General features: G+C 30.5%; 1 protein-coding gene across 1 annotated transcript in view; it reads right to left on the bottom strand.

Moving 5' to 3' along the window:
- Positions 1-13621, bottom strand: part of LOC143197618 (Kv channel-interacting protein 4) — a 253188-nt gene that overhangs the window by 179243 nt on the left and 60324 nt on the right. The gene's annotated exons all lie outside the window — the stretch shown is intronic.

Genomic DNA, 13621 nt, shown 5'->3' with positions numbered 1-13621 from the left:
TAGATTTATTGTACACATTTTAACTGTACAAAATATTTTTAAAACTACTTGTTAATTACTAATTATATTTTGTTTCGCAACATTTAAAATGAATAAAATTTTAAGCATCCCAGTAAAAATCAAATCAAAACAACGAGTCTTATATGGAAGTAAAGGTAAACATTAATGTCTAAGTTAAATGGAAATTTTGTTTTCAAAGGCTTGATTGAAACTGATGCACTTTACGCTCTGTTTGGTTTATGATTTGATATAGTTGGAATTAATTATACTAGGAAACAGTTTAACATTTATAAAACAGGATGCTTGATGCATTTGCTGATATTTATTTCAATATATATAATTTAAATAATTGACGGCTTGGTGGCGCAATAGTAAAGGCGATGGAGCGGTCCTCCTACTGTTGCAATAGCCGCGTGTTCGAATCCTACTGGGGCATGGTCGTAATTTTATGTTTATGATTGTTTAAAATTTGTGAATATTCTAGGCAAGAGTGCAAAATCTGACAAGGCAAAGGATCCCAGTTACGCCAGTAACCAGGCTGGGTAAGACCGGATGTCTTCTGGGATGATTTATAAAGTTGGTCACCCGCCAATCGGTAGGCTTAATGCTGAGAACCGTGGTTCGGAGCTCACGTTAAACTTTAGGTCCAGTCCAGATAAACCCATAGTTGGTAAGTATATATATAATTTTTTTTAAATAATTGATAATTTATAGAAAGAAGAAACATTAATATTTGAAGAATAATGATTATAAATTATGAAATATATTTTAAGGTTTGTGCTGAAATATTCTAATGGCTAATTCTAACGTGTCATATACTCATTTTTAATTGCTAAAAATATGCAGTACTGATCATATATCCAGAAACTTTCAGCATTAAACAATGACCCAATTCAAACAAACCTTCCGAACAAATTTCTTGGTTCAAGCTTAGGTTAATCTTGCAACAAAATGTTAATAGAATGATAATTAATGAAAATGTTCATTGGTTAAATATGTTTAAATTATGTAAATTGAGCAAAATAATCTTTCAACTAATATAAAGTTAAATAAATTTAATTTTATAGACACTAAATCAGCTTTTAAACATAATGTTGACATTATTATACTTAGAGGTAGCTTATCCCACCATAGAGTAGGGTATGGAGTGAAAATTCACATTATAAGAGATCATTTTAAGTAACTTTATAAGGTTTAGAAGTTTGTTTAGAAATTCACAATAACTCCTAACATATAAGCAAAAATAACAAAGTAAATATTACATCAGAAAAAGGTTCTGCATTGGCAAAAAGGCCAAACTTAAATTCATTTAAACATCTATGAGATCAATTTAAACATTTATTTAGACAAAACAAAGATAAAAATAGATTTACAAAACACATTTTTTAGTATTTTCACAATAGAAAATAAAGGTTTCGCAATCAAATATAATAATATTAAATTTTAAATTATTAAATATTAATTATTATTAAAATATTAATTATTAAAAGCTTTTCAATACTAGTTTGTCTATTTAAACAATTTTGTTAGTAATTTGTGGAGAGATTAAACATTATTTTTGAAAAATATTTGTTTTTTTATCTTAAATTAATTATTCGACATACCGTATTGATTTTCAAAAGTATCTAGACAGAACTAATAAAACAAACATAACTTTTGAAAGTGTTTGACTTTATGACCAGTACTACTATATATGCTTCTGTTAATTTTATTTTATTTAAAACATACTTTATAAATCTTTGTGCTTTATCTCTGATATGGAATATTTATAATAGCTTGTATAAGGGTTTGTATTCAAGGGTTCTGTGATTTCTCATGCCCTTGTGCTTTACATTCTCTGTATGTTTTGTATTGTCTTGGGAATTCTATGGGATAATAATACTTTATAGCTTAATATTTCAGTTATATTGGATAAAACTCAATAGTGATCAAAATATATTTCTATTCATCAAAAATAATGCCATAAGGATGCTGAACTATTCAGACAAAATATCCAAAATGTAATAAGACGAACATTTTTTGGCTTCCATAGTGTTACAACGCTACTCCTAATTTATTTGTTAGAAAGTATTTTTAAGCTAACCCATTCATTTATCAAAGCTGTCAAACGGCTTGTCCTTCAGATGCCTGTTTCATCATCCTAACACGATTGAGGCGAAAAAATTTTTTTTCTTAGTATAAGTAGATGAAGGTGGATAAACCAAGTTCACTCGTTTATCGTTACAATGCAGATACATTTAAGAATTGGAGGATTTATATCATAATATAATTTTAGTTTATGTGAATCATTGATTTATTAGTAAAGAGTGAGAACAGTTTACGTAGAATATAACTCAATATTATATTGATATTTTATTTATAATATTAAAAGCAAAATATGCTGTCTTCAGATCGAGATAAACCGAATTTAATTCCCATAATACTCATCCCGCCTGCAGATATATACTGACTTCTCTTTTTATCGAATATAGTAGGGATGCCGAAAAATATCGACATATCGAATTTTTTGTTGACCTATATTTTTACAAAAAGGAAAATTAAAGATATTTTCTAAACATTTAAAAAATATATAATATGTTGGTAGCTAATTTTTAAGTTTTGTTAAAAATATGAATACTTTTTAAAATGTTTAAGAAATGTCGATATTATTTCATATCGATTTTTTTTAATATCGATATTTTCCTCAATCGATTGCTGACTTTTGCAAAAAAATATGGATATTTTTTAAAATATCGATATATATAGATATATTTGAAGTATCGATAAAGGCCTTAATAAAATATTCATTAAACCAAACTTGATACTGGATAAGGATTGAACAAGAATATTCTTGGGTCCATGGGAGACTTAACAATGATATATCCTCACAAGAGGTGGATTTCTTCAGTATGCTTGAATATAACGTAAAGTTCCATCCCCACTATCACACTTACATCAAACGCAAAAGCATTTAGTGTAAAAATACATTCCCAAAAGTATTAGTAAAAAAAGAATAGTAATAATTTTTTGATCGTCACAGATGTTCCATTTATATTCAACATATTTGATTGAATTCAGTAGGATAGTCGTGTTTGCTTAAGTCTCATGCATGTGACTTCAAAAAAACATTGATTGTTCTGAAGCGATACAGCTTTCATTGATCATTATTTCATTATAGATCAAATCGTTAGTGTCACAATAAAAATCAAGGTTTTTCTACTGAAAAAAAGAAAGCAGATTTCGTTGACACTGCCTATGGTTGCATATCAAATATTATTCTGCAGAATATTCCGTTGTTGTAACATTAATTCTACAGGATCCTAGTTATTCTCAGTCTATGCATTTGATTCTTTTTTTCTTCAAAATTAAGATCACGCAATATTGTAGATTTGTTGAGTTCTTTTTCTTAAACAGAGTCTTCATTTTCTACTTTCAGCCAAGCAAAAATAGTAATCACCTACATTGTTTGTAGACTTTTTTATACCATATAGACACATCAGAAAACATTGAAGGTTATTTATCTTTCTACCATTATAATTTTTCAATTCAAAGTGTTCAGTAGATTTCAGTTCAGTGTTATTTTTGGATACTGTTATGAAGTAGAGGTACGATACATAAAATAACTATGGAAATTTCATAATGAAGAGATTTAAATCCAGACAAGTTCTGACTTGGTATATATTGGAAATATTTCGTAATTATTAAATATTAAATACCCTTTATGCTATTTTAATTTCATGGAAGGACAAATATACTTAATAGCGTTTTCATGGTACCACCCAATATTAAACTAATTCATATTTTAGTACATGCAAATCATATCACAAATAATGTTACTATACTTACTATTTAAAATAAGTTCGAAGTAACAACTAAACATACAAAGTATAAATTGACAATTTGCTACCCACCAGTGTAAGCATAATGAATTAGAGTTCTTAAATTAATCTCACCAGATGCTATTTGGACAACTAGGTCTTTACTTCTTTAACTCTAGTTTGCTAAATGAATATAAATGAAGCTGGCAATCTGGCCAGGTACTAAATCTGAAAACGCAGTCTTTAAAAACGATATTATCCATTAGTCTCAGCCTGATGCAGTGGCCCTAGCTCAGATGAAACAAAACGTAATAGTAATAAATAAAAATATGGTGGGATTTCAAAATACACGTCACCATTACGTATTTCGCAAGCTCATTTCGACCTTCCTTACGAGCTTGAAGAACAACAGTCTTTCAGCAGTAAAACTAAGAATGTTTCTTTGTCTAATTTGTCTAAAGATTATAAACATTTTCATGAAGATGGGAGTTTTCAAACAATTTTGGAACAAATTTTAGGACAATTACATTTTATTAATGTAATAAATTTGCCTAAAACTACATCTATTTATAAGTTAAAGTTGGTTATACCTCAATTAATATACAACATGTATATACATAAATAAAATTAAATTGCCTAAAAAGTAGTATTATTTTGTATAGCTTCCGTCTATTGCTTTCAATTATTCGGCTTTTAATTAAACAGAAATGTATTTTTTTCTAATTTTAACTGGTAAAAGGGATCTGCCTAAGGATAATGTTGATTCTTAAGTCCATAAGAAGGGTCAGAATAAGTTGCGGAATGCGTAGCTATGACGCGTACTTTGCATTCTCTGCATGTTTTTAATTATTGTTTTTTCTTATTGTTTCATTTGGATTCTAAACAATGAAACGGAGGAATGGATAATGGTGTTTTTAATGACCTTATTTTCAAACTTTATATTTAGTGGTATCGCAATAACAACATTTCGTTAATTAAGAAATTATGTTCAGTTTGATCGGAAAGTAAATATTATTCTTTTTAGAACCTTTAATTAGAAGTTATTTTAATATTGGCTTTTGTTTACTCACAAAAACAAAATACTATTTTAAGTTAGATTATATAAACATTTCAACGATTTTAAAACAAAAATACTGTATTTTACGTACTAAGCATCACATGGTGTGGAAAATATAAGTAATATATTCAAATACTTAAATTGAAATTTATTGTATATAATAAATAATAGCTTTTGTTAAAAAAGTCTTGAAATATTAGTTTGCATATATAACACTTATTACTGTAAGAAAAATAAACCATAATTTTCTTGAATGATCTGGTAGCTCAGTTATATGAATATTGTCATTTTTAAGTGCTTTCTCCATGCGATAAAATGAATTACTCTAAACTGAGATTGACAAAAACATAGGGTCATTAACCTGATAGAAATTATGTGTAAGTTTCATGAAAATATGATTTTTGACCTTGAATCATTTGTCTTGAGCTGAAAAGGATTAATCAGTTCCATTTAACACAGTGTGGTTTTCAATAGTTCGAAAAATATACCAAATCCAACTTGGAGTTCGTTTCCAAGTTGAAAGACTTGCTTAGCTTTTCTGGGACATTTTGGTATTCGAAAGCTGCTTTTGTTCATTCGCCTGTAATGTGATATGCTTTGTAATCTCCCACCGAATGATAGGAGTAGAAAATCTCATAAAGTACATAAAGTAAAAGTTTTACCACATACATGCTCCATCCATAACTTATCTTGATACCAGATTTTGTAGCAAAACAATGCCGGCCTAAATAGTCTTTACAATAATCCTAGATATATTGAAGAGGTTATTTCATCAGGAAGTAATGGACTACACTCGTATTGGATTGGACCGCACACAGAAATTCTGAAAGATCTTCAACAAATTTAATATAATCTATAGATGATTTTTGGTTATTATAATTTAGGCAAAGAAATAATAGATTACTATGCAGTGAAATCAAGACAGTCCAATTAGCTAAATATCTATAAAAATCATAAATATAACATTATAAATTATAAGAAATATTCCTTCAGCACTACTTTCAAAATAGAATAATGTTATCCAGAAGAATTTTTGAAGAAAACAATTACAGACCTGTAGATCACAATATAGATACGCTGGTGCAGCTTGAGTAGGATCTGCTGAAGGAAGAAAATAAGTTATGGTCCATTAAGAAGGACTTTTTTCCTGCTATCTCTTTAGAAAAAAGATATGTACAAATAAAATTAAACAAACTACCGATTGGTTACTACTAATTTATCCATTCCTTCCTAATTGATGGAACTGAGAGACCTGTGTGTCCCAATTTTGAGGACCCAATGTCCATCTCTCATATTTTTACAAAATGCATATATAAGGGATATTTTCGTGCCTCAAAATCTGGCATAAATTATTTGAATTGCATAAGGAAATCGGTCTATATCTTAAAATATATTTTTAATTCGCACATGTTGATTCTCTCCAAAAAATAATGACCTGTTAGGGAAACTCTAAACAAGTAATATCAATCAATCAATCAATTACAAATCTGAATAAATTAATATATGCCACAAAAATATGTTCCATTACTTTGACCGGGAACTTTTCAGCTTTTGTGTTTTAATTTAAATTATTACCGTTGAAAGTTTTGGATTTTAAACATGCTCAAATTGTTAATCTTTGTTCGTAGCAATACCGCTATGGAGAAAATGGATAATGATGCTTTCAACGGGCTGCTTTTTAGATTTAATACTAACCATGTTTACATTAATTAAGAGTTGCTTTTAATTAATGGATAAATGAGTTATATTGAAAATGTTGATTTAGTTTGGCCGCTTTTTATTCGTAATAGAACTGACTTAGTCTCCATTAAGTGTTTCAATCTTCGATGGTTTTAAATTTAAAACATTTGAATCAGCAATCTATTTTTTGTTAGAGATATTTTTAATAATGTTAAAGGGATTTAATAGCATTAGTAGGAATAGTGATTTACATCATTATCCTATTAGTTATTAAATGATTTTAACTATTTTAAAAACGAAATAAAATAAAATTCTCTAAATGTATATATGTAGTATGAGACTATGTGAAAAATATTTTGCAAAACAACTTGTAAAGTTATTAAAGTTAACTTGCGTTTTACAACATTTAAAATCTGATCTGAACGATCTAGTTCGACTAACAATAACGAGTTTTCTACCAAAGTTAAAGCAAACATTATTGTCTAAGTTAAATGGAAATTTTGTTTTCAAAAGGCTTATTGAAACTGATGCACTTTACAATCTATTTGGTTTATAATTCAATATAGGCAGTATTGAACCATGGAACATTTTCAAGATTTCTACAGAGTGATATTTTAGTGCATGTGGAAATATATATTTAATATGTTCTAATATATGTTAATATATATGTTAACATATATAATAATATCTTGTTCGATAAGTTTCGTCGGTCAGCTATTGTTTCTTCTTAAACTTCTTTGTTTACAATATCTGTGAAGTTTTAGTCAGATCTTGTTTTTTATTTGTTTATTTTCAACTGTTCAGAGTTATAGTGCCAGTATTTTTAATAATAGAAATGATTGAATATAGCGCAGTAATAAAATTCTCATTCTGGAAAAAATGTACATCAAAATAACTTCAAATAACATCAAGTCTAGAATAATCTAATTCATGACATTCCTAGCAAACAGAGAATATAGCTAACAATGAAAAGAAATATTCGAATATGTTACTTTGTTACATATAATACTGAGCATTTTCATGCCAAAATTTTCTTAGACGTCAAACAATTCAATTTAGTTTGGTTATGTATTTAGTGTGATAATTAATTTTTTTGTTTACAGACTCATATTTCATTGAGAAATAAATTTAGCTAATGATATTGATTCGCTTAAAAAATCAATTTATCACAATGTGGTTACATTTATCAGTACTCAACATAAAAATAAACTCGTATCATTGGATAATTATATTGCTTAAATTTACTAATATACCTTTTTCTTTTAAAGCTTTTAGCTGAGGTATTAAAATTGAAAATTGGTGACAAATATAGTATATTTCAATTTGTACAGTGAGATTTTTTTGTGCATGTTAAAATATATATTTAATATGTTCTCAATAAGTTTTGTCACTCAGAACTATTAATTATTTTGAAATGGTACTACTTCCTTATTTACAATACTTGTAAAGTTTTAGACAGATCTGTTTGAAATTATTTGTCTTAACAGGTTAATTGAAAAGTCTACGGCCTATCATAGTAAAACACGTTTTTCTGGAAAAATTTGTTTTTTTTATTCAACATAATTCCCTTCAAGGGTGATGCACTAGCTATAGCGACCCTCCAATTTTTCGATACAATTTTTTTAGTACAATTTGTCCTTTGCTTCAAAATAGACCTCAGTTTCGACCATCACCTCTTCATTCAACGAAAATTTCTTCCCAGCGAGCATTCTTTTGAAATCTGAGAACAGGAAATAGTCAGATCTGGAGAATATGGTGGATGAGGAAGTAATTCGAAGCCCAATTTATGGATTTTTGCCATAGTTTTCACTGACGTGACACGTTGCTTTGTCTTGGTGAAGAAGCACTTTCTTTTGTCTTTCAAACGTTCCAATAACACTATGTGATAGTCGCTGTTGATAGTCCTTCCTCTTTCAAGGTAGTCAATGAAAATGATTTCATGCGCATCCCAAAATACAGACGCCATAACCTTGCCATTCATCGTGTGCAGTCCACTCGGATAACTGTCGATTGGACTTCGGAGTGAAATAATAAAGCCATGTTTCATCCATTGTCACAAATCGACGCAAAGACTCGGGTTTTTTACGCTTGATCATCTTCAAACACTGCTCAGAATTATCAACTCGTCGTTGTTTTTGGTCAAAAGTAAGCTCGCGCGGCACCCACTTTGTACAGAGCTTTCTCATACCCAGATATTCGTGAATGATTTACACGTTTAGTTCATATCTTTAGATTATTTGCTATTTCATTCAATTTCAATTTACGGTCAATCAAAATCATTTTGTGGATTTTTTAAATGTTTTCGTAGGTAACAACCTCCTTTGGACGTCCACTGCGTTCACCACGTGCTCATTTAACCACGTCTAAACTTAGCATAGCACTCCTTGATGGTTGATTTTCCTAGGGCAATGTCCGGAAACTCGGCATCAAGTCAAGTTTTTGCTTCAACTGTATTTTGTCCTTTCAAAAAGCAATATTTTATCAACACGCGATATTCCTTTTTATCTACAATAACAAAAGTTGCTTCACTCAAAATGCTATAATTGACAACTAATGATCCGACAGCTGTCAAATTTATACACGCAAATAACATATGGATTTAATTCTCGTAGCGCTATCTATGTGTCAGGCTGGGGACTTTTCAATTGACCTATTATTATTAACCGACTTCGAAAAAGAAAGAGTTTCTATATTCGGCTGTATATATTTTTTAATGTATGCCGATTCTTCGGGTTCTGCACCGACTTCAAAGTAGTCAGTTAGTAGTAGTTAAAATAATACTGTAAATAGATAAATTGGTTTGGATAAAATTCTTCTTAGCATTTCTCCAAATTGATAAAACGATAAACTCAGATTATTATTATAACATTATGGAGTAACTGGGTATAAAAACTGATCGGAGAAAAATTATTTTAGTTAACACAGAGTGTTCTTACCATAAACAAAGTAGTCGAAAGCAAGCAAGTAGTTAGCAACGCTAAGTGGGAAGCCTATAGTCTGTTAAATGAATATTATCGATCCATTCGAACAACGCAATCAATCACATCATAGTGATAGATTCTGGTCAGTTCACTAAGCAATATTAAGCTCAGAATAGTAGATTATCACCTGTATCATGTGATCCTTTCACAAGCCTAATTTTTCCCATTTTTTATACATTTTCCATCTTTATTTAACATTATCATTAAAAAATAATTAATTTACGTTGTTTTATATTATAATATATTTAACTTATTGTTTAAAAGTAATATGAATATCATGCAATATAGTACATCTTGTTGAATATTGGCAACACTGCTTCTGTGCAAATAATGTGACGCGTATGCTGATTTCCTAAGTTTACATGCCTAGTATTGTAGGTAATATTTCAGTGTATTATACGCTTTGTTCTGTGACTGTTAAAACAAGTAATCGGTAAAATATGTGATTTCTCAGATTGTTTCGCTGGTAAAACATCATGGGCAAAGGCAAGAGGAATAGTGGGCGATATCTAAAGATTCATTTCAGTAATAATAATACTGCTTGACAAAAAAGATACGGCGGGAGCTCCACAAAGTTAACATTCATGGAAGGACTGGGCGGCGATTTCCAAACCCCTCTACAACGGAAGCCAACGGTAAGCTCCGAAATAATTGGTACAGTGGTCATAAAAAGTGGACATTTGATGATTGAAATAACAAGACCGTATCACATGGTCCGATGATCTTTTGCATCGTTTCCTACAAATGGCCAAGTTTATTTATGAATAACCTCAAAGGAAACCTACAGCGTGGACTCTCTGCTTCCTACAGTCAAGCATGGGGGAGATTGTGTTATGATTTGGGCGGCAGTATCGCGGTATTCAGCTGGTCCTCTTATTCACATGACTCACCGAATTATTGAATTATTGCGAATGAATATCTTGACATCCTATGTGATGAAGTTTTTTTTTATGACCAGTATATTGCCATCAATTACTGCCATATATCCTTCCTGGTCATCATAGTAGGCAGACTTCAACATAATTGAAACATTTGGGGGTGTATTACAGCATAAAGTGAGGAGCAGATTTTCACCTACAACATCATCCAAGCAATTGACGGAGATTTTGGTACAAAAATGGTACAACAGTCTGCTTAAAACTATTCAGACGCTCTCTTAATCTATTCTGCAAAGAATTTCAGCTCTTTGAAAGGTAAATGGTGACCTATAAATATTGTGAATATGTTGCTCGGGACGTTACAGATATAAATTAGTTCAATTTTTAATAGTACTTATAAAATTCTAATATTTATTTTCCAAAATTCTCAGTGGTCCTCAGGCATTCACGCCAAGTTATTGTTCACGATAATTCTCTCTAAGTTTATATTCACGTTTATATTCAAAACAAGTCTATTTTCAAGTTAAATTTCAAGTAAGATCGATCTGTATATGATCGAAAATAGTTCATATATTTCATTCTATATAGTATATTGTACCTGTAATAGTAATTATTATAATATTTCATATTAGTTTTTTTTCAAAATAACTTCAAATAGTGAATATACAGAAACAATGACTTTGCGGATTAATTTGGAAAAAGGAGAATGAATATTTTTGAATGATTGAAATTAATTAAATTTTTTAATTCAGCGTGTATACTCTCCTACACTTCAACAATACTGGAATGGAATTAACTCGTTCGTACTTTTACGACACTCTATATAATAAACAAATTTTCACGGATTACCTTGTCAAAAGCAAACGTAGGTGTTAGGAATACATTTTGGTAGGCCCGTTTTAGAAATCAACAAAATCATACGTTGGGATTAATACATTTTTACCGATTAATCAGTCAATGTCAGCAGGGACGAAGTTTTTTAAAAAAGAGGGTGAAAAATTTATACCGATACCCAAACAAAGAGCTGAACACCGTCAGCAAAACTCAAATAAGTAATTTATGCAATATTTTGATTATAATGCTTTTCCATCATATATAAATATTGTTTGTTTAATGATGCAATTATTTTATTTGTATCGATAAATCTTCTCAGATGGACATGTTCCGTAACGATTAGAGTGGACTTGTTTGTGCTCTATGAGAATAAAATAGTCTAAATATAAACACGCACAAAAAAAAAGAGAATCCGTCCACTCATAGAGATCCGACCTGATTCAATATTTATCATGCACTGTACTTCAGAGTTTTAGAAAATTCAGAGGGATATATACCTCCCAAAAGACAACCGTATACCATATTCTATTACGATTATTGACTTTTCTTCCGATATCAATTATTAAGTAGTATCTTTATTAAAACATTGAATGATCTACTTTCAGACTAGGAGAATTCTTTTCTTTGAGCTACCAGTGTTATTATTTAGTTTTCTCCTAACTGGTATCGATCAATCTATAAAATTTGATTCCAGTATTTTATGAACATATATATAAAAGCGAATTATTTTTTAATATTATTTTTTTAATTCAACTCTGAAAAAACGAAAAAAAAAGAAACAGTTGTGGTTCGAGGAGTTGGAAATCACAGAATCGACCGTTAGAAAGTTTACATTAACGGTAAAACATCGATCATGTTTTAAGGGTAATTTGATATTTTATTGGTTGGATTTGATATTTGGAGAAGCCCAGAAGAAGAAATCGTGAGGAAACAAACAAAGATCAGTAACTATTGGTTACAGAAACCAATAGAGACAAAAAAACAGCTTTGGTGACCTATCGGAAGAAATTGAAGGGAATATGAAAAAGTTGTTCCCAAACCACCACCAATAACAGTCTATAAGGTAGGAGTAATAACACATCCATGGCCTAATGAGAACCATCACTAGGAACTACAGCATTGAAACAGTGAGCTATGAAACAATGAAAATCCAACTGTTCGAAGCGAAGTGCTTTAAAGTTCTAGTAAAATAATTGGACGAAGAAAACACCCAATACCATATATTCAGGCCAAAATCCGAGAGAACATTTTAATTTTTAATTCGTGTTAAAAGGATTACATCACGGGACTGATTTTAATACCATAAAGGTAGCTGAACAAGGCCATGAGGTCGTAAATGTTCACAATATACGACATCGCACGACAAAAAAACCCTTTGCCTATGTTCTATATTGATTTGAAGCCTCACGGAAATAATAAGACGGTGTATGAAATCACCAAATTAGAAAACAATATTATTAAACGCGAACCACCACATACAAAAAGAATTAAACCACAATACACGAGATGTCAAACGCACGGGCATACAAAAACTTACTGTCGCAAATCATTTAGATGCGTAAAATATGCAGGAGAACACAAAACAGGAGATTGTACTCGTAAAGTTCGCGATGATAAAGTGAAATGTGCTAACTGTAACGAAAATCATCCAGCGAACGATTAAGAGAAAAAAGGCATCAACAGCAACAAAAACAATCCGCACCTACCAGTCTACCCACCAGACCAAGTCAACCAGACATCAGTTATGCCCAAATGGTTGAAAATGGTTCAACACAAAAGTGAGAAACCACATCACCACCTACTGAAACTAGCAGCAACACCTCTAGATTAGAAAATAGGTTGGCCAAACGAATGGATCAATTGAGTACGATGCTTGGTCTACTCACAGCCGTCGCCAGCAAACTGGCCTAATGCCTAAAACCATTAGCTACAAAATCGACGTCTGGAATGCCAATGGGCTCCAACAACACACCAGGGAACTAAAAATGTTCGTAACTGAACAAAATATTGATGTTATGATGGTTTCCGAAACACATTTTACGGACAAACATTATTTGAAAATTCAAATATAAACTTTATCATACAAATCACCCTGATGATAAAGCACATGGAGGTACAGCCATAATCATTCGAGATGATATAAATCATTTCGAAAAAGAAAAATTCCGCAAACACTACTTGCAAGCCAGCAGTGTAACCATAGAGGAAGTCCATGGACCATTAACAACGTCTGCAATTTATTACCCACCCAAACATAACAACAAGGCAGAACATTTTCAAGAATTCTTCAGTACGCTAGGTAATTTATAGCTGGATGAGATTACAATGCAAAACATTTAATGTGGGGCACAAGAATAATAACCTCAAAAGCTAGAGAACTGCTAAAAGCAATAA

The sequence above is a fragment of the Rhynchophorus ferrugineus genome, unplaced genomic scaffold, assembly GCF_030347505.1.
Source record: "Rhynchophorus ferrugineus isolate W39M unplaced genomic scaffold, kcgeb_rfMv2 rfM5, whole genome shotgun sequence".
Taxonomy (NCBI): domain Eukaryota; kingdom Metazoa; phylum Arthropoda; class Insecta; order Coleoptera; family Curculionidae; genus Rhynchophorus; species Rhynchophorus ferrugineus.
Note: the sequence above shows the minus strand (reverse complement) of the source record. Positions and strands in the feature narration are given on the sequence as shown.